Genomic DNA, 20,614 nt, shown 5'->3' with positions numbered 1-20,614 from the left:
CGGTGGCTACAGCAGCTACAGCTACTCTCTGCTCTTGGGGGTTTCTGTTCTCAGGGACAGCACCTAGAAAAGCTTAAGCCTCAGGATTCCCCTAACACCTCCCTCTCCCAACACCTCCCAACCCCTACCCCAGCAGACAGGCCTGGCTACTTTTGGGGAAAGCAGCGTTAGGTGGGCAGTGACCAGGAGCTGAAGGACTGTAGTTCTCAGAGCCGGACACAGTCATCCTCATCGTGCTGTAGCAGGAAGATGGAGGCCTGCAGAGCCATCCTGGACCTTGTGCTTTTGAGGCCCCCACTGGGTGGTGCTTGCTTAGTCCAGGCCCCTGTACTTGCCAGGCCACCTCCACTTGCTTATTAACAATGACTCCAGTGCAGTTGAGCCACTGGCTGCCTTTCTAGGCCTTTGTCACATCCTGTTTACTTAGGTTTACTTACAACCTGCTGGACTTTTTTTTTTTTTGGTTGAGGGTTTTTTTTCCCATCAGTAAATATGAGATGCCTGTGCTCCAGGGAGGGATGCTCACAGTCAAGGTGAAGAAATGATCCGCTTCTTCACTGGATGAACCTGGATGAACCATTGCCCTCTGTCAAGTGTGTGCTTGCCTCACCTCTGTCTCGGACTTGATAAGGCGGCCTGGGTGGCTGGTCACCCATCTTCTTTGTGAGCCAGTTGCTCACACCCCTGCTTTCCTGCCTCTATCATGAGTGGTCAGTCTGCTGAAACATCTTAGAAAGACTGCTGTTTGGAGGAACTCCCCCACTGGCAAGCCTAGCTTCAGAAGATACCACCTGATTCCCAGTTACAGATCGTGGTAACTGTTTACCTCTGAAGAAAGCAGAAAAACCAGAAAAATCGAGGGCAAAGAGCAGCAAAGGAAAACTTGTTCTCTGTGTATTTGTTTTTGTTTTATAGATAACCTTTTTTTTTTGGTGGTAGTGGGGGAACCTGCAAAACCAGTAAAACTCTTTCTGGTTTTTCTCTAGGCTGGTTCTGGTCATCTACAGTAGCCTGTGGCCTATGGCTTTTCTGGAGACGATAGCTTTATTTAAGGTTCAAGGTTGCCTGGGGATCAAATTCAGGAGTCCAGATTTGCAGCTGAAGATAAGCTGTGTCTTTGGAGTTAGGACGTAGGGACAATGGACATGCTCGGAAGTCATCACTTAAGTTTAGGGAAGTGAGATTGGAGTAGGAGGGTGAACCTGAGATGTGGGATCCTGATCATTCCAGGGCAGTGGGGACCCTGGAGGCTGGCCCCGAGAGGTTAAAGGATGTTGTGAATACTAGAAACTGGGCTTATGGGAAACGACTGTAGATCGGATAAAGGAGGGGTGATTTTCACATTGCTTCTAACAGTTGCACAGGTATGTTACCTAAGGTGTCATAAATACCAACATATAAATATTCCTTATGGGGAAGATGTAGGTAAAATCAGGGACTGTCCCTCACTGGTGTGCTTCGATGATGCTCTTGATACTTTAAGATTGGTTTTCCTAGAGAGCATCTCAAAGCAGGTTGCAGAATGCAGGCAGCTCTGCTAGTGAGTGACAGGTTGTCCCAGGGATGTCACCCTTCATTTCCCAGACATTCCTGGAGAAGGAGCCTTGCATATTCTCTACCCTGTTCAGTTCTGTGGACACATTGGGTCCCACTGCTTGGAGTAAGGGAGCTGAGAAACCCTTTGTAGACAGCTAGCGAGGCAGAAGTGACTTGAGTCGCCGCCATGCCACCCTGTTCTCTGTATGGTCATTTACTTCTTTCAAATCCAGCTACTAGAGACAGAGAGTAGACTCATAGCTTAGCTCAAGAGTCTTGGAGCCAGGAAGACAAGGTTTCCAAACCCTGCTTCTAGCATTTGGGGCTCTGAGCAGGGACCTGCCTTAGCTTATTCATTTGTAAAGTAGACTCCAGTGGTGGTGGTGGTGGTCATGAGAGTGTTTTGTCTGACAGTTGTGTGCCCAGGCTTGTCTGGGGAAATAGTGTCTGCCTTGAAGTGTTAGGGTCTCCTGGTGACAGATACATCCAGGTTACTCAGGGGGTTTTCTCCTACTTCCTGTCTCCGGAAGGGCCTGCTGTGGCTTGAGCTGATCCCACTACCATTTCCTACGCAGCTGGCTCGCTCTTTCTTGTGCAGTGAGGAGGCCAACCCCTTTCCCCACCATGAGTGTTCTGCCTCCGTTAAACCTCCCACCCCACCTGCACCTTTGTGACCTGGCAGGGGGTGAACGTCTGAGAACCCGGCCCTTCACTGTGTCACTTAGACAGTTGCACACTGTCGCCCTGGTGACACTAGAGAAGAAGGACACCTGGTGACCTTCAGCACCAGAGAAGAGCCATAGACACTTTGCCAGCAAGCTCTCTTTGCCTTTGATCTTGGTGGGGGAAATGTTTGCTCGAGGCAAGGGTGAAAGTTGCTAGGGGCTTCAAAAGCTGGACGCAGACCCCTGGAGAAGGCTCATGTTTCTGGGAGACCAGTGTTTTAGGGTCTAGGGCCGGAGCTGGGTTTGCCCGTGGCAGCCACACTCACTCCATTTCCATACACTGGACTTTATGCTCAGTCTAGCTTTACAGAGGATTATGGGTGTAAAGGTTGAAACCATTTCTCTTTCATACCTTTGCCTTTTCCTACTCTCAGGAACCTAGATCATGAGAAGAGATTTTATTGTTATTGTTGCTGTTTTTTGTGATTGGACCCAAGGCCTAATACATGCCAGGGCAAACACTCTGCCACCAAGCTTATATCTCCAATCATTGTTTTAGTGTTGTTGTTGTTGTTGTTGTAGTTTTGTATTGAGACAGGGCCTCACTAAGTTGCCTGGATTTCCTTTGAACAGCCAGGCTGACCTTGAACTCAATGATTCTTCCGCCATAGCCTTCTGAGTAGTTGGCAGAACAGGCCTGTGCCACCAGGCCCTGGTTGGGAGCAGCTTCCTGGCAGTGTCCCAGGGGCCACTTGCCGCCTGGGCTGGGCTCCCTGGGAAGCCCCAGCTGATGGTGGAATGGCGGCTGCCAGGAGAAGGGAATCTCCGCTTCTGCTTTCTGGTCAGAGGTACTAAGCCTCAAGTCCTTGAATGCCTCTAGGGCGCTAGGGTCGCTGGTACCACTGAGATGGGCGTTGTTGCTGGCCATGCCTGGGACGGCAAGGAGAGAAGATGTTAGACCAGGCAGCAGCACTTCTGGAGTGATTTCGCTCTCGTTTCCTAGTCTTATTAAAATTTAAAAATACCTTATTACTTCCACAGAAGGAAGATTTTAGAGACTGGGAAAAGTGAATATAACATTTTGTTCGATATTAAAAGTTAATTTGAGTCAGCAGCAGAGGCCTAGACAAGCGTCTTCTCTTTTCTTCATTTGGTGGTGTAATTGACCCCTCGTACCTCCATCCGGCTTCGCACTCATTCAGCAGAGGCTAATTACAGGGTACAGAGCTGCCACATGGGTCCGAGCGACATCATTCTGACGGTTTAAACTTGTCCAGAAAAATTTGCTACAGACTTTAGCAAGTGGAATATTAACTCAGACTGAGGGCGGTCTATGGTGTCATCTAACCAAATGGGAGGTGTTATCAAGACTAGTTGCTCTACTTTCTGGACCTACAATTTAGGAGTGCTTCTTCCCCACCCCTACCCCCCATGCTAGAGATTGAAGCAGAGCTCCAGGCATGATAAGATAAGTGCTTTACCCATGATTTGTAACCCCTCACAGAATTTCTAAATTCAAACACATGGTTTAATGTAAAATCCCGGGAGATCTTGGATCAGTTTTTCTATACGTGTGGTCAGCTTTACAAAGCTAGAACAATGGATTTCATTTTCTTACAGATGCAGATTATCCTTGTCAAAAAGCAGAAATGACATAAAAAGGAGAGCTTTATAAGTTAGCTGCAATATGTCTCAGATGTCAGGATAACTAGCCCCCTAGAAGGGTGTATGCCCCGGTGGCTCTAGTCTTGGCTTTGGGGAGTTAGCAAGTCTTATAATCTGTACCTGGGCTGGGGCTGGGGCAGGGGCGGGGGCCTGGGGGCGGGGGCCTGGGGGCGGGGGCCTGGGGGCTGGGGTGTGGTCCACGGCATCACCTGCATCCCAGTGGAGCTAAGAACTCTGAGAGCAAAGGAACCAACCAGCTCAGGCCAGTTCCATTTCTCTTTAAGTTTGTTCTGGGACGGGGACAGGTTGAAGGGTTGTGGTGTTGCTTGTGTTTTGAGGAGCAAAAGGCTTCATCCTCCAAATCAGGATCTTACGGTATTCTTAGGATGAAAACTCCCCTAAACCCCACGTCTGGAAGTGGGGGAGTGAATCGGGTGTCTCTGGCTCCTTGGCCCACCGGGGAAATGAGTATCGGGTCCAATTCCGTTCGCCCTGTGGGTTTCTGGCTCCTTAGCGGCTGTTGTAATGAGCCATTGACTCTTGCAACGGCATTTCCTGCGCGTTTTATTTTATAGTTCTGAAGTTTTAGTCCATAAATCTTTTGAACTTGAGGTTTTAAGTTGGAGGAGCCATGCGGTTAGAGGTGGGTGGGAGAGTGCCAAGTTTATTTTTCACAGGCGTTCACAGGGCCTGGACCCTTCAGCCCCTTCTTCTCTCTCTTTATATGCTACGGCTTGCACTGAATTATTTATCTTCGTATTCATAGAATATCTCCATATTCATAGAATATTTGGGTTCAGAATGGGCCTGGAAATGGCAGTGCTCAGCCCAAGAATAGAGATCGTAATGGGAAAGTTTCTGTTTAAATAACGAGAGCTGCTGGTCTGGGGTGGAGGCCGGTAAAACACCGAGGTGAATGAGGCTCTGGCTGTGGTCCTCAACAGAAGTTAAAGCCCTGTCCCTCCTCCCAAAACAGGCCTGGAGGTGGAGCTCAATGCTCAAGGTGGTGCTTGCCTAGGAGGCACAATGTCCTGGGTCCCAATCCCAGCGGGACATCAACTCATGCCTGTGATCTCAGAACTCAGGAGGTAGAGACCGGAGGGTCACAAGTTCAAGGTCACTTTATAGTACTCAAGGTCACTTTAAGCTACATAGTGAGTTTGAGGCTGGGATGCAAGGGGTTCATGAGTTTGAGGCTGGGATGCAAGAGGTTCTATCTTAAAGAAAAATAGGGGCTGGAGAGGTGGCTCAGCAGTTAAGGACACTGGCTGTTTTTGCAGAGGACCAAGATTCAATTCTCAGCACCTACATGGTGGCTCACAAACCTGTGTAAGTCCAGTCTTATGCTTTCTTCTGACCTCCATAGGCACTGGGCACACATGTGATGCACCTACATACAGGCAGGCAAAACCCTCACACATGTAAAATAAAATAAATCCCAGAAAACTGAAAACTAAAAAAGAATAAAGCTGTTGGAATGCATCTTGATGTTGGTGGGAATATAAATGGCGCAGCCATGGTGTTTTCTCAATAATTGGACATAGAGATGTTATATGACATGTATGTGCTATGTGTTCACGCACACACACACCATATTAAGAAGGCAGGAACTTGAATAGGTATCTGAACACCCGTGATCACTATTACAGTATTGCTTGTAGTAGTCACAGGTAGAAACCAGGTAATATCCATCAACTAATGGAAAAGTAAACCAAACATATAGGATGGAGTATTGTCGAAGCATCCAGAAGAATCCTGCAGAGTGTGCTAAGTACAAGGAACCAAGATTGTATGGTTGCCCTCCTATCAGATTTCTAAAGGAAACTTGGGTCTGTGGAGACAGGAAGTGAGAGAGTGGTCCGCTGTTATATTATTTTGTCACCAAAAACATTATAAGCGAAGGCTACAGGAGAGTCCTGGGTAGGTCTTGGCTGTACCTAAAGCTGGACCCTGCACCGTGGGCGGGGCCTGGAGGCTCCCCCACCTGGTGCTGATCTGCAGTTCCCTTTCCAGGGTCAGGAGCAGAGGCCACTTGACGCTTGCCTTCTGTTGGCTTATATGCTCATTTATTTGGTTCTATTTTAAGTCACCTCTCCCTGCACTTGCTAACTGAGACTGAATTTTGTTAACTCAGTGAGACATAATAAAAAGAACAGAAAGATCTCACGGAGGTGGTACAGGTAGGCCTAAGGTTGGGCTGACTGAGTCCAGAGACAGTGCCCATTCCTACAGCAGAGGAACTGAGTCCTTCGGGTGAAGGTTCAGAAAAGACAAGGCTTTTAAAAAAGAAAAAAAAAAGACAAAACAAAAAATCAAGGAAAATACATATTTCCCCCTGCTCTGGAAACAGGCTTGGCTCCGCCACAGCAGGTGGCCGAGGGACCCAATGTGGGGAAGGAAGACATCAGGCTTGCCGTGGTGCAATCAGAGTTAAGTGCAGAAATTTAATTAAACAGCATCAAGGACAGCAGAAACTTCGTGAAGCCGCAGTGCGTTGTCAGATTCAACAGTTATTCCAAGGAGCACAATCCACAGATGGTGTCTAATTGATAAATTAAAAGTTAGGCTTCTCTAATGGCTTTGCATTTAAGCCCAGTTTCCCACCCGTGCGCTGACCGCCACTTCTGTGAAGCCCCCTTCCCCTCTCTATCCTCCAGGCCACAAGGGGGAAAAAAAAACCCAAATAACTGAAACCATGAAGTTCCCCTCGTCAGCCCCTAAAAAGCCAGCATCTGCTGGGTCCTTGGATTTGAGTGCCACACCCCCCTCCGTCCTTCAAGCCCGGAGCCCCCACTTGGGGTGGTCTTGTGCTAACAACCGAACAGTGGGGACACTTGGGTCCTGTATGTGCTTTGTGTTCTGTCAACCTGGATCTGTTGCTCAGATCTGCCTAGGCCATTTATCTTCCACAGCTCCTCCTCTGTCCCTCCATTGTCGTCCCCACCTCCCAACACCCCCACCCAATCCCCCACCCGTTCTTTTTTTAGCATTGTTGGCTTTCATCCGTCAGAGCACTAGATTTTTTTTTTTTTTTTTTTTTTTTGGTACAAAACAAAAGCCTCAGTTTATTAAAACAAAAACAGTTTACAAAAATCCAGCCCAGAGCCCGTCTGTTTTTCAGGCCTTGTAGCACTTCCTGTCTGTCAGCAGTTGATATCCAGAGAACTGACTTTTCATTTTAACAGAAAACATTTGCTGTTTGCAAGGATCCGGTTATATTCAGAGATACCAATCCTCTATTGAGACTCAAGGGCACATACACAAACACACCCTTGAAGGTCAGCAGATGGGGAAACTGAGGCATGCGGTTCTGGGGAGTTCCCTCGGGGCATAGTCTGTGAACTGTGGGTATTCATTCATCTTAGCTAGTGTCCGTGGACACTTACTGTGCTCTTGGGATGCTCAGGGGACCTTGGAAAGGGGGAGGGGAAGTCACATGGAGCACCGGGACTATGGGGACAGATATCACAGATGCCACAGGTAGGTACCCGGGTGGTACCTCCTGGCACAGGTACTCTGGGACACTGGTTCACAACCTTCCTACCGCTGCAACTTTTTAATACAGTTCCCAGTGTTGTGGTGACACCACCCCCACATAAATTATTTTTGTTGCTACATCATAACTGTAAATTTGCTACTGTTATGAATTTTGTTTTCCAGTGGTCTTAGGTGAAAGAATTACTTTATCTCCAAAGCCGTGATCATGACCCATGGGTTGAAAACTGCTGTTCTAGAGGGAGAGTGGGGTGGTCTCAAAGCCAGACCCAGTCGCATCTGTGAGTGCAACAGGAAGGCATACCTCAGCATGAATGTGGAGGAGCCTCTCTAGGACAGCAGCACCTGTTGGCAGGCTCAAAGTCTAGGAGAGTCAAGGGCAGGGCAGGGGGAGAAAGCTGCAATGTCATCCTAGCAGATTGCATTCTTTTGAGCACTTCTTGCTCCTCTGGTGTTGGGAGCTTCTTATCCTCTCTTGTTTCTTTGCTTTATTCCTGTATATGTATCCGAATCCTTTTTCTTCCCTGATGTTGAAGATAAAACCCAGGGTTCTGCACACGCAAGACTAGGCCTCTGCTACTGAACTGTGGCCCAGCCATGTCACAGCCCCCTGTGTACTGTGTGCCTGGCGCGTTGAAGCGTCTCAGATGCTGACTGAGTGAAGAGACTCTCCCTGTGATGGATACTATCTATCCTGACTGACCTTAGAGTCAGGCCTGTGGTTCTGATGGCTTCCAGTTTTATTCTGGAGTCTCTCTGACTCCTCTCCGTTCCTCACTGTCCTATGAAGGGATCACGTATGTGCAGCAGCCGTTAGGATGCTATAAAGCATGCTGTTGGGGGTTGTAAATAACAATCCCGATCTCTGTTTAGACTCAGTTGCTGTTTCTGTCTTTTAGAGGAGAGGAGAAATAAAACTTAGCTCACTCTACCTCTCCATGTAATAGTTAATAGCATAGGACCTGTTAGGTGTTGTACCTCCATTGGTGCTTATATGTGTGTTGGGTACACGCGTGTTTGTCCGTGTGTGGAAGCCCGAGGGTGTGTTTGCTTAGACACTCTTCACCTTTTTATTGAGGCAGGGTCACTTACTGGTTTGGAACTAGCCAGAGTGTCTGAGCTCCAGGGATCCACCCACCTCTGCCTTCCAATTCTGGGATTACAGTCATGAGCCATCACTCCTAACTTAAAAAAAAAAAAAGCAAATAAATAAAATAAAAAGCTAAATGACAACAATTAAAAAAAACCCCACAGGTTTTGAGGATAGAATTCTTGTGCTTGTAAGACAAGTACTTTACCAACTAAGTTCTTCTCCCTGCCCTAATTAACAATAATAATAACAACAATAATTATTGTTTTGAGATAAGGTCTCTCTATATTTATTCCAGGCTGGCTTTGAACTTGTGACCCTCCTGCCTTAGCCTCTGGAAGGATGAGATTAAGGGAGTATGTTAGTGTATCCTGGTAGGGCCAAGTTTAAAACAGAAGGTTTTCTTTGTACCATGGAACCTTGGCTTGGTCTTTGCTCCATATCATGCTGTCTCAGAGCAAGAATACGGAGGTGATGGGGAGCAAGGATTAGATCATATCTATTTGTTTACTTGCTGCCAAAGAGGAACTGTGAGGATGCTGTGGCAGAACCTGGCCTAATTGCCTGTTGTTTCTTTTTTGCCATGGTGTGGGTGGCTTTTGAAATTCCCTGTAGTTTATGGAGGCGAGCCTGTGCCTTGCGGATGCCAGATGATGTAGCCGAATGGCTGTCGGCTGTTTATTTGCTAGTCTGTCGTTCTCAACACAGCATTCTTGAGTTCGGGAGGCCCTACACTGTTTGATGTCCCCTCCTCCTCCACCTCTAAATATAACCAGCCAGTCAATCAGTCTTGGCAGCCGTCGGGGCTAGGGCTGTCAGACGGAGTTTGCCTTGGATCCTCTGAACTATTGGCTTGTTTTCCCAGCTTGCAAGTGTATTCAAATAGTGAGATTGGAATTAGCCTTGCAAACATGCCGGCAGGTGGGGCCTCCAGGTTGAGAAGGAGGCAGCGTTTGTGGTGTCAAATGACATTTCTCTCTCCTCCACTCTCTGAAGTGGAGCAGGGGCTGAGTTGAGCGAGGGAGTGGTGGCTTTCACGCTTAGTGAGCAAGATGCGTGGGTGTGTTTTCCTGAATTGTGATTAAATTTTTTTTTCTTTTAAATTTTAAGTTGTTGCAAGAGAGAAAATGAGAAACCGGCAGGTGGTGGGGATTACTCGAAGGCTGTGTTGGATGGAGGAGGAGTACAGATGTAGTTTGGGGAGGGGTGTTTTCCCAGGGTATTTCAAGTGGACTCTGAGGCTCCCATCCTGGCCAGGGTTCTAGGTCTTCAGAAAGGACACAGCTTCCTGAACGGGAACAGCCCTTCCTGCTGCTGCCCTGAGGCTATTCCTGTAGGCTAGGAACAGTGTGGCTCCCAGTCCCCCCCCCCCCCCCCGAGGCTTGTTAAAGGGACCTGTGGGTAGCTGCCCGAAGATGCTAAATCCCAACCTGAAAGGCACCAGGGAGAAGCCTTGCACACACATTGCCATCCCTCTCACGCCCAGTTGCTTTTACCTGGAGCTTCATTGAAGGATGCAGTTGCGGTTGTCTGTGGCATGGCCTGGGCACATGGGTCCCTGCACTTCCGCCAACTGTGTGGTACCCTGTAGGCCTGGGCAGCTCTGTGATTGGTGCCAGCAGCAGATGCAATCATCCAATGATGGGCATCCACACTGGGTTCTGTAGGGTTCCGGGTCTTTAGCTGAGTTTAGAGAGGAAGAAGTTAAAGCAGCTCACCCAGGTCCTAGGGGCTCCTGCAGCCCAGAGTTGTCCTATACATGAATCTTCCAGAGGAGTTGCTTTGTGGTCCAGGACCCCTGGTTATCCATGACACCCTTGCATGGGATCTGTAAAGATAATTTTTTTTTCCATAAGAATTCTAAGATCGGTCTTTCATGGATATACAGTGGAATTTTCCAAAGGAAATCTCTACCAAGGATTTCCATCTTGGGCTGCCTCCTGGTCATTTGGTGACATAGTGCTGAATGCTGAGAAAACTTGTCCTAGGTAGGACCTGCTTCGATCCCCTGGTGGACTGTTGGTGTTGGTGCTGGTGTCTTGGGTTAATTTTTTGTGATCGTCGAGGGAGGACACCCCAGAACGTCAACGGGCATCAGTCACCAGCCTTGTTGTTAACTGTGCTTCCTCCTCTGTCACGGGGAGGAGTGTGGGTTCTGAGCAGCTGTGTGCTACAGAGCACTGTAACCCTGAGAGAGGTGGTGACCTCTCTGATCCCCTGCAACCCCTACAAATAGAGCAGGCAAGAAACTGCTGAACAGACAGACATGTGGGCCTCTGCCAGAGAGAGGGGCCCTCCCATTACTGAGTAATTTGTTTTGGGTTAGTCCCCCGAGAGATGGGGGGGGGGCAGGGGCGTGTAGCACCTTCTCAGTTGCTTCTGGCTTTGCAAAGGGACATGATGCAATGCTCACACAAGATGTCAATTAGCTCTGAACTGGGAAGGAAGGGATGAGAGGGCCCAGCCTGTGCCTGGGTAGGGTGCCATTCTGTGAGTTCCTTCATTTCATGTGCTCCTGCGAGCAGAATCTGATACCAAGGATAACAGATGAACAAAAGGGGGGGTACCTTCATTTGTGTCAGGCTGGGCAGGCTTCCTTTCTGGTCTCAATACTGTATCTACAGTGTCCCTAGAGAATGATGGGACTGTGATCTGGAGGGGTTCAGAGGAGAAAGGAGCCAGGGTAACCCTCACCCTCCCTTAACAAGAATAGAAGACAGTAAAGGGCCCCAGAAATAAATAATTGTTAACCAGACTGATTAATCAATAGACTAATTAAAAATCAAACACCTAAGAACACCACGGTCTGGGTTAATTATAAACCAACATTGAGGCGTTAAAACTTGTCCAGCCCATGGCTTTGAATTATTAACTGAATGAGTTAATTTCAAGCCGTCAGCTTAGGTAGCTGTGAGATCCAGGGTTAGAAGGAGGGGAGTTAGTGTGCCCTTTCCTTCGAGGGCCCGCTTTGGCGCCACGATCTTTATCAGTGTTGCTGTTTGCATTTTAAATCAAAATATCCTAAATGTTAGGCAGAGCCTCACACGCTTCAGTAAACTGTGCCGAAGGAGCAGAGCGAGCCAGCAAGAGTTGGCCTACGCTTTTCTTTCCTGTTGAAAGAACGACCGGTCTTAGTATCCCAGCATTCCAGTGGGAGAAAGGGCTCTGATGAATGCTTTCGGTTTGCAGTGATGACCACCCCCCCCCCCCCGCCCCCAATCCTGGCCCCAGCTCTGGCCCTGGCCCCGGCCCCTGTCTTGGTTGCTCTTTAGTGTGTTGGTTGCTCTTTAGTGTATTTTTTTTTCCTCTTTCTGAGATCAAGGTCTAGGCGTGGGTTCTCAGAAGTCTCCCCTGACCACCTGCTCTGATTTGAGACCCCTATAACACTGGGTGATGGTTGAGTACCCTCTCCATGCTTATGAGGGGTTTTAACACAGGTTTTTGTTTTAAAGATTTATTTATGTATATGAGTACACTGTAGCTGTCTTTAGACACATCAGAAGAGGACATCGGATCCCATTAAAGATGGTTGTGAGCTACCATGTGGTTGCTGGGAGTTGAACTTGGGACCTCTGGCAGAGCTCTTGATCACTGAGCTGTCTGGGCCTCAGTGATGTCTCACAATGGAGACACAGGCAGCCAGGCTGTTGATGAAAACAGTATTTCACAGAGGCTTTTGTACAGCGCTTGCTATTTTCTAGAGGTCTTGCAGAACAGCCCTGTTCGAGTGCGCCACAACGGAGCTGCTCTCACACGATGCACGCGGGTAGGCTCGGTAACTTCCCCGAGTGTTGCCGTTTCCTTTCTTAATTTGCTAAATGGGCTTTAAAATGGGAGATAAATGTAAATTTCAGCTCCATAAAATAGTCACTTTCAAATGCTCATGACTCAAATTAATTAATTAAAAAACAGCTTAACGCACCACTCGTGCCTACAAATGCGCTAAGTGCGTAATGTCTGCTTCATTCCTACGGCGGATGGGGTCACATTACAAGTTCCATCGACGAGGGGGAGAACATGCTCGAATCCAGTCTCGACATTTACAGAGCAGAGAGCCTCCTACGGCTTGTTTACTTAGAACATTGACTACTGCTCCTGCCCTCTTCCCAATTACAGAAACATGTGGGAAACTTTGAGAAGCCATCAGTATTAAAAGTAAAATGCCCTTAGTCCCTCCATTTACCATTTCTACACGACCATTCTTAAGGCTTTTATGCATTTTCTTTCTTTTTGTCAAGACAAAAAAAAGAAATGGATATATGTGTATCTGTACATGCATTCATGCTTGGTCACACGTCATTTGCTGGTTTGTTTTCATAACTGTATCATGAACCTTTCTGCATATCATTCACCATTTTCTTTCTTCCCTTCCTTCCTTCCTTCCTTCCTTCCTTCCTTCCTTCCTTCCTTCCTTCCTTCCTTCCTTCCTTCCTTCTTTCTTTCTTTCAGATTTATTTTATTTATATGAGTACACTATATCTGTCTTCAGACACACCAGAAGAAGGCATCAGATCCCATTAGAGATTATTGTGAGCCACCATGTGGTTGCTGGGAATTGAACTCATGACCTCTGGAAGAGCAGTCAGTGCTCTTAACCGCTGAGTCATTCCTCCAGCCCCATTCACCATTTTCTAAAGACAAAGTTTTTACTGTCTCAATGGTATAGCAATTTAGAATTATACTTGATTATACTTGGTGGGGTCAACTCCTGTTACTGAATGGTTAACTTGTTAACAGTTTCTTACAAATAACACTGGTATATCAATATACTCACATACCTGTCACCTTTTATAGTATGTATATCAGGTGACATGACTGGGGTTGAAGACTATGGCTAATTTGTTCATTTGTTTTTGAGACAGGTCTTACTATGTTACCCTGGCTGCTGTGAATCTCACTAAGTAGGTCAGGCTGGCCTTGAATTTGAAGTAATTCTCCTGCCTCAGCCACCATGCTGGCCACTGTGAATATATTAGAGATGCTTTTATGTATGTGTGTACATGCAGTATGAGTGGGTAATAGAATTATATGACCACTAATATGTGATATTTTAAAAATCTAAACATCCTGCCGGGCATTGGTGGCGCACACCTTTAATCCCAGCACTTGGGGAGGCAGAGGCAGGAGAATTTCTGTGTTCAAGGCCAGCCTGGTCTACAGAGTGAGTTCCAGGACAGCCAGGGCTATACAGAGAAACTCTGTCTCGACCCCCCCCCCAAAAAAAACCCTAAATATCCATAATATGTGTGTTTATATTATATATAATATAATATATATTTAAATATAAATATATATTTAAATATATATTTTCAGATCATATTCTTCCCCTAGGGAAAAAGGAGCTATTTTATACTCTCAACATAAATCTGGGATATTAGCTTTGCTTGATTAGCGTTTCTATTGCTGTGATAAAACACTATGGCAGAAAACAGTTTGGGAGGAAAGGGTCTATTTCAGCTCATACTTCATCAGGTCACAGTCCATCACTGAGAGAAGTCAGGACAGGGACTCAGACAGGGCAGGAACCTGGAGGCAGGAGCCGACGCTGAGGCCATGAATGGTGGGATGCTGCCTCCTGGCTTGCTCTCCATGGCTTGCTCAGCCTGCTTCCTTAGAGACCCAGGACCACCACCAGCCCAGTGACCTTAGAAAATGTCCTACAGACCTGCGCACAGGCCAGTCCTATGGAAGCATTTTCTTAATTTAATAGTCTTCCCTCCCAGATGATCCTAGCATGTGTCAAGTTTACAAAACCAAAAAACCAAACAGACTAACAACAAACTAGCCAGCATAGAACTTAGCTTTTTAAAAATATCAACGAGTATTTCTAAAAATAAAAGGGTTAATGGTAGAACATTTGCCTGACATGCATTATAGGCTATAGGTTTGATTCCTAGCACTGGGGGAAAACAAAAATCAGAAAAAGACCCAGAGCTACTTGATTAGGCAAGGCTGAGTTTTCAGCCTTGAGTTTCTTGGTCCACTTGGCCCTGACTTTCCACATTTTGTTCTTCAGTGTGTTTGGTAGCCTCTCTCTGGGGCTTGTTGACCTACCTAACTTCTGAACACTAACCTACTTACTTGCCTAAGCAGCTTACATGGTTAACATTTACCCAAGTTCGTGGCTGGAAATAGCTTTCCTCTGAATCATAATTTACAGTGTAACTGTCCTGAGAAAGCTCTTACATGGGTGTGGGAAGAGGAGAGTGGGGAGCTGAGGGAAGCCCCACCCCAATCCTCATAACTGGCCCCCCCCCCCCTTCGTATTCACTACCAGCAAGCTTATCAGCGTGTTCCCATCCCCCTGCAGCTCTGTTCTTAGTAGGTTCGGATAAACAGAAAAGCACACCACACCTGTTCTCTATTTATTTCATCATACAAAGAAGCAACAGGTACTTTCTGATGTTAAAAATATAAACGAGACCGAAACCAGTATTGCTACCTGTTTCTAGAGGAACACCAGCGATTCTTCACCCTGCCTGCGTACTCTTATCATTGTGGGTCCTTTCTTTCATAGGCCACATTCAGTTCCAGGTGAGGGCATGTTTCAGATCATAGTTTGCAATTGTTTGCTCAAGAATGAGGACAGTTTTTCTGAATATATAGTGCATATTGATTAGCTGATTGCAAAAAATAAAAAAATAAAAAAGACGAAACGAAACCAAGACAGAATTCGGAGTAGGACACAGGGTTTACAGTCAGCCAGTGTTAAGCAGAGTTAGGGACCTTGGGCCTTGTCTTGTTTCTCTATTTCATTTTCTAGGTGAGAAAGCTGAGCCCCAGTAAACATTAGCACTAGCCTGTCCCAGGTCAGGCAGCTAGCGAGAAGAGAACCAAAACTGAAATGTCAGGCTCTGCTCTATGTCTTTTTGAGCGAGATAATGATCTGTTTTTAACACAAGAACAGAGACAGTATTTTGGTCTGGTTTCAGAGAGCTGAGCCTGATCCTATCCAGTTTTAAGCCAGTAAGGAATGTGTTGAGGAATGGGAAAATACCTGTAGAAAACATTAGGAGGTGTAGAGAAAGCTCCAGGCTCTGTGTTCAGAGCCCTGCAGCAGGTCTGGGACTGCAGGTAGCTACCACTCCCCGGGCATCAGGAAGTCCTTCTGAGTCAGAGAGGGCCTGCCACAGCTGCCGAGTCTGGAGCAGAGGCCACCATGCCATCTCAATCAGGAAGCCTCCATTGCTGCCACAACCCTGCTTCAAACATTCCAGAAAAATAGATTCTTCGGCGACACAGGATATTGCTACTGAAATAGCCAAACACCTCCCCGACACACACCCCCACCCCCCTCCGCTGCCAGGGGAAACAAAGCCCAGAACAAGCCACTTCCCCTTCTGAACCAAGCTGCAGGGCAATCCTGAAGAGGGATCTCCAGTTTTCAAATCTTACATAACAGAGAGGCCCGTGGGGAGGCTGATGGCATGGGTAAGGGTACCAACCAGTTCACCACGCCAGCACTGGAGTAAGGGACCGGATGATAAGAAATAGGCTGGAGCCTCCTGTGTTACAGCCATATATGGTAGACTAGCAAACAGGGGGAGCACCCCCAACAGAAACTGTGTACACAGACGAGGGAAGGAAAAGCACCCCCCAATTAATCAGCTAGAGAATATAAAAGACAAAGTTATATGGGAACTGTCTTGTCATAGGGTGGCGGTACTGATTTATATTGTTTTAAGATAAGCTGCTTGCAGTAACCATTGTTGTTCTGTAGCCATTAACATAAGTCATGTGTAGTAACATAGCTCAAACCCGGGCAAACAGAAGTTCAGGTCCAGGTCTAGATCCAGGCCCAGTTAAAAAGCTTTCCCATCAATCCCCTGGACTTCTATCCTGAAACATTATCACATAGTTAGGAATTCAGTATAGTGTATTGTTTTGGTTCTGTTTGCCCTGTACTTTTTTTCTAGGTCAGTTTCCTTAACACTATGGGAGGATCCTACATTGCTTCTCCTATCCAATTACTAACCGTGGCCCAGCCTGGTTAGCTTCCGAGATCAGACAATGCCGCGTGTGTTCAGTCTGTAGATTCTACATTGCTTTTCAAAGTCCAGACTTTCAAAGGATGGTTATCCCAGACCTCCCAGGGATTCCGTTTAACATTCATTCTGTGAACTGTTGGCATCTGTCATGTGCTTTAGGGTAGACTTGGCAGCTAGGACACAAGTCCCCGAATACTGTAGGGTGATTATGTTGGTTTCCAGACCTCTACCCCCTCAAGTGAGACTTCTAGGTGCTCCTGAACATTCCTGTACAGATGGGACTGTTGGCCACTGGGTGCCTAGTATGTGGTGTCTTACAACATGGGGTTCGAGTTTAATCTGGTTAATGTATCCTTGCTGGGCCGGGAGCGTTATTTGCAAACCTCAAGCACGATTAAATTAAAGACAAGGCTTATGGGAGGAGGAGGAAGAGAAAACTAGATAGAAGGTCAAACTTTTGGAGATGGTGGCTGGGTGCGTCACACTTAAGTCCTTGGCTGCGGGTGACTAGCACCCTTCCAGACATGTTCTGGTCAGGTAGGTCAGTAGGAGGCTGTCTGAAGTATTTCGCTGTGGTCACAGGGGTGTCCACCCTGTGGGCTCAGGTGCTATATGTGGCTGCACGTAGACCAGGATATTATGAGTGGCACCCAGCACCAAATCATAAACCTGTTTCACACATGGAATTATTATTTTTTTCTCTTGGTGGGTTAAGGTTAACTCATCTGCAAGGTTCTCAAGCATGAACTCTGCAGGTGACAACGTCATTGTGAAAAGGTTGGGCAAGCCTGGCTATCCAGCGAGGACTGGAGAGAAAGCCTTAGCGAGGGAATAGCCGTGGAAGTGCACCGTTGCTTCCAGAGTGGTTTGACTTTCTAGTCCTGCGGGTGCGGCTCTGAGCATGTTGAAATAGTGACAGCATACAGGATTGGGTGGGTTCCAGATGACTGGACTTCCCAGTGGTTGTGGAGGCCAGGGGCTCAAGGGGTGGGGAGCAGAGCCATTAAAACCAGGCAGAGCTTCTTGGATTAGTTGAAGATGAGGAAAACATGGTGAGGAAACATTATCACATAGTTAGGAATTCAGTACTGATTTAGAAAGGGAGTTGAAGGCATGCCCAGTGTCCTGATACTTTTTTTTTCTTCCTGTTTTCCTATTTTATTTTATTTTTTTGTCAACTTGAGACAAGCTAGAGTCATCTGGGAAGAGAACTTGGTTGAGAAAATACCTCCATCATATTTAATCAAGGTGTAGAGCATTTTCTTGACTAATGATCGATGTGTCAGGGTACAGTCCACTGTGGGCAGTGCCACCCCTAGCCACAGGAGGTCTTGGTTGCAGTAAGAAAGGTAACTGAGCAAACCAACAAGCAGGCCCTCCATGGCTTCCACTTCAGTTCCTTCCTTCAGGTTACTGCCTTGACTTCCCTCCATGAGGGATTATGAACTGTAAGCCAAAATAAACCGTCCCCTCCCCCACATTGCTTTCGGTCATGGTGTTCTATCACAGCAACAGAAGGTATCCAGCAAGAATCAGGGTACCCCGGCCACTCAGAGTAGATGTTGTTGGGGGATTCTGAGACACAGTGGCAGGGTAGGAAGGGGGAGGGACGTGGGGTAAACAGAAGATAAGGCTAAAAATGGGGGACTGTGCTCCCAGTTCCCCTCTTCCTCTTATGTGTGTGGTCCTGCACCTGGAGGACACCTATCTCCATAGGTTCTCTCTGCTGATTGTGTTGGCTTTGGCTGCCCAGGAAGCAGCTGCCTGAGTCAGCCTGTTCTGTCTACATTTGAGCTTACCTGCTTGCTCTAATTACATGATACTTGGGTTCCCTCTTCTTGCCCAGAGAAGATTTCTCTCTTTAGGTGATCAGCTATTGATGTCAGCATGGGATTAGAGTTACTTCTGTCCGTCTACCCCTCCAGCCCTATTAGGGGTTGATTGAAATTGAAAAATCATGCGTTGGGCCAAGTGCTAGATGAGCCGCTTAGCAGGCTCATGAAACTGATCAGTGATGATGTCTTTGCAGTTTTGCAAAGCATTCCACACGATCCGATTGGATCCGTGCTTCGAGACTACAGCATGCCCTGAGAATGCTTCCCCATTTCGTAGATGAGGAAATTAAGGCTCCCAGAGGTCAAGTGTTCTTGCTCAGGTAGAATCAACTAGAACTACTCGGTCAAACTGAGCTGTGAGTCCAGTCTAGGTCTAATCCAGTTCATTGCTCCCCGATCCGGGCCAAGCCTGTCTACTTTAATTTGTTTTTTCAGTAAGGATTTATTATTGATCCATTCAGCTCAGTAAATACAAAACCCATGTGGTAGTGTCTTTCACAACACCGTACCATATGATACACTACAACACAATAATATAAAATACCACACAGTACACATACCACACACACAAGACACCACACAAACACAAAATGATATACAACACCACATAGTACCACAAAACACCACACATCACACCACACCACCATACAGTACACCACAAGGTCATGCATTGTAACACATCCTACACAAAAACATACAACACGAAGTACCACATAACACTATACCACACGCCACACCATACCACAAGACGGTACACCATAATATTAAAAAAAAGCCCACGTGCTACAAAATACACCCACTAGGCACCATGCTGTCCAGTACCACAGCACACCACACAACCCAACAGCACACATGCAGTAAAATATCACAGCACAATGTACCTCTACACTATACATACAACACATAGTACTGTACACCTCCATACCACACCAGAGACTGTTGTAGCTACCATCGCTCAGATCCTTTCTGCCCACAGAGAGTCCCTGAGAGGAACAAGCACAGGCTGAATGAGACCTTACCCTCTCCTGATCCTGACCTGCTTCTGAAGCTGGTGTCACTGGTGATCTTTTTTTTTTTTTGAGGTTGGGGTTTTCAGTTCTCCTTAGATGTTTGATTCAGTGGTATTTTTTTTTCTTCTCCCAACCCCCTCAAGGAGCTTTCTGGTCCAAGCAAACAGCTGGCACAACTGGAAATAGTATTTTAATCTTTTGGAAAGTGGGGCACCCCAACTGCTTTCCATATTCAAGACTTTATGCTTTGTGCCTTGGCATGCTGGTAGCTGACTATTTGAATGCTAGTCCACCCTGCCTCACTCCCTGGACCTAGGGGATGGAAGGCCATCTTTAGTCATACCTTACCTTTCTTGACGTCCTTGGGTTAGGATAGAAGAGGAAAGGAACAAACCAAGCTTGAACTTAGGTAGTCTGATAATCTTTCATTCTGACTTGGATCAGGGCATCTAATTCTCCATAGTGTGGCGTTAGAGGTGCTTTTGCCCGGTTAGATCACTCTTTTGCATTGCTTCACGGTGCCTGGCTCCTCAGATGGACCCTGCTATTGGCTGGGGAAAGGGCAGAAACTCTGACATCTGACTAGGTCAGTGGGCTTTAGGTCCTGGGAATGTTTATGGAAAGCTTTCTGTGCACGGAGCTGTGTGCCTGGTATACATGTCTGTGTGCCTAGCTGGTGGCCATAGGTATTTTAGTACGTGTATATTTGACAGTAAATGCATTTCCATGGGCTCAGAAAATGGCACCTTTATTTATTGTTTTGTTCTTTACTAGTGACATGGGTAGGGCGTGCCCTCCAGTGACATGGGAGAGGGGAAAAACCTCACCAAACTTACCACTCCTCATCCTACCTCACAGATGGAGACATTTTGGAAATCTGTCTTAATTACCACATCTCTTGCTTAGTTTTCCAAGCTTAGGGATGCTGGCATGTCAGGCTTTGAGCATGGGCATTGGGAGGGAAGGTTCCAGTGGAAACGAGTCTCCCATGAGGACTGGCTGCATCCTTCTCAGATCCTGTAAGTGAGTGAATGATTGGGCTCACTTGTGTGCCAGGCATCACCATGGTGAACTACTGACTCGTCCTTTTCATTCGACAGTCCTCCCATGGGATCAGACATGAGTCCCGTCACGGCTTTTGCCTGTCTACAGGTGCTCTACAGGCCCATCAGAAGTGGTTGCTCCATCTGCTCGTCCAGTGCGCCCTGGACTGAGTTGAGCGTCTTTATTCTCGCTTTATCCCGCTGCCCCTGGCTTCTGGGGTCCCATGTTTGATAAGCCATGTCCAGAACCTACTCATCTACTCCCTGTCTCCACCTTCGAATCTGCT

The 20,614-nt window shown here is 47.0% G+C and overlaps 1 protein-coding gene and 1 long non-coding RNA gene across 21 annotated transcripts in view; one reads left to right on the top strand and one right to left on the bottom strand.

Moving 5' to 3' along the window:
• Window positions 1–20,614, top strand: part of Msi2 (musashi RNA-binding protein 2) — a 378,925-nt gene that overhangs the window by 88,589 nt on the left and 269,722 nt on the right. The window lies entirely within an intron of this gene.
• On the bottom strand, window positions 6,292–10,467 carry 0610039H22Rik (RIKEN cDNA 0610039H22 gene). Its single transcript, NR_131025.1, has 3 exons — window positions 9,948–10,467; window positions 8,454–8,546; window positions 6,292–6,408 (listed from the first exon to the last, which is right to left on the bottom strand). It is a non-coding gene; the product is annotated as an RIKEN cDNA 0610039H22 gene (long non-coding RNA).

This window comes from Mus musculus, chromosome 11 (assembly GCF_000001635.26).
Source record: "Mus musculus strain C57BL/6J chromosome 11, GRCm38.p6 C57BL/6J".
Classification (NCBI taxonomy): domain Eukaryota; kingdom Metazoa; phylum Chordata; class Mammalia; order Rodentia; family Muridae; genus Mus; species Mus musculus.
Note: the sequence above shows the minus strand (reverse complement) of the source record. Positions and strands in the feature narration are given on the sequence as shown.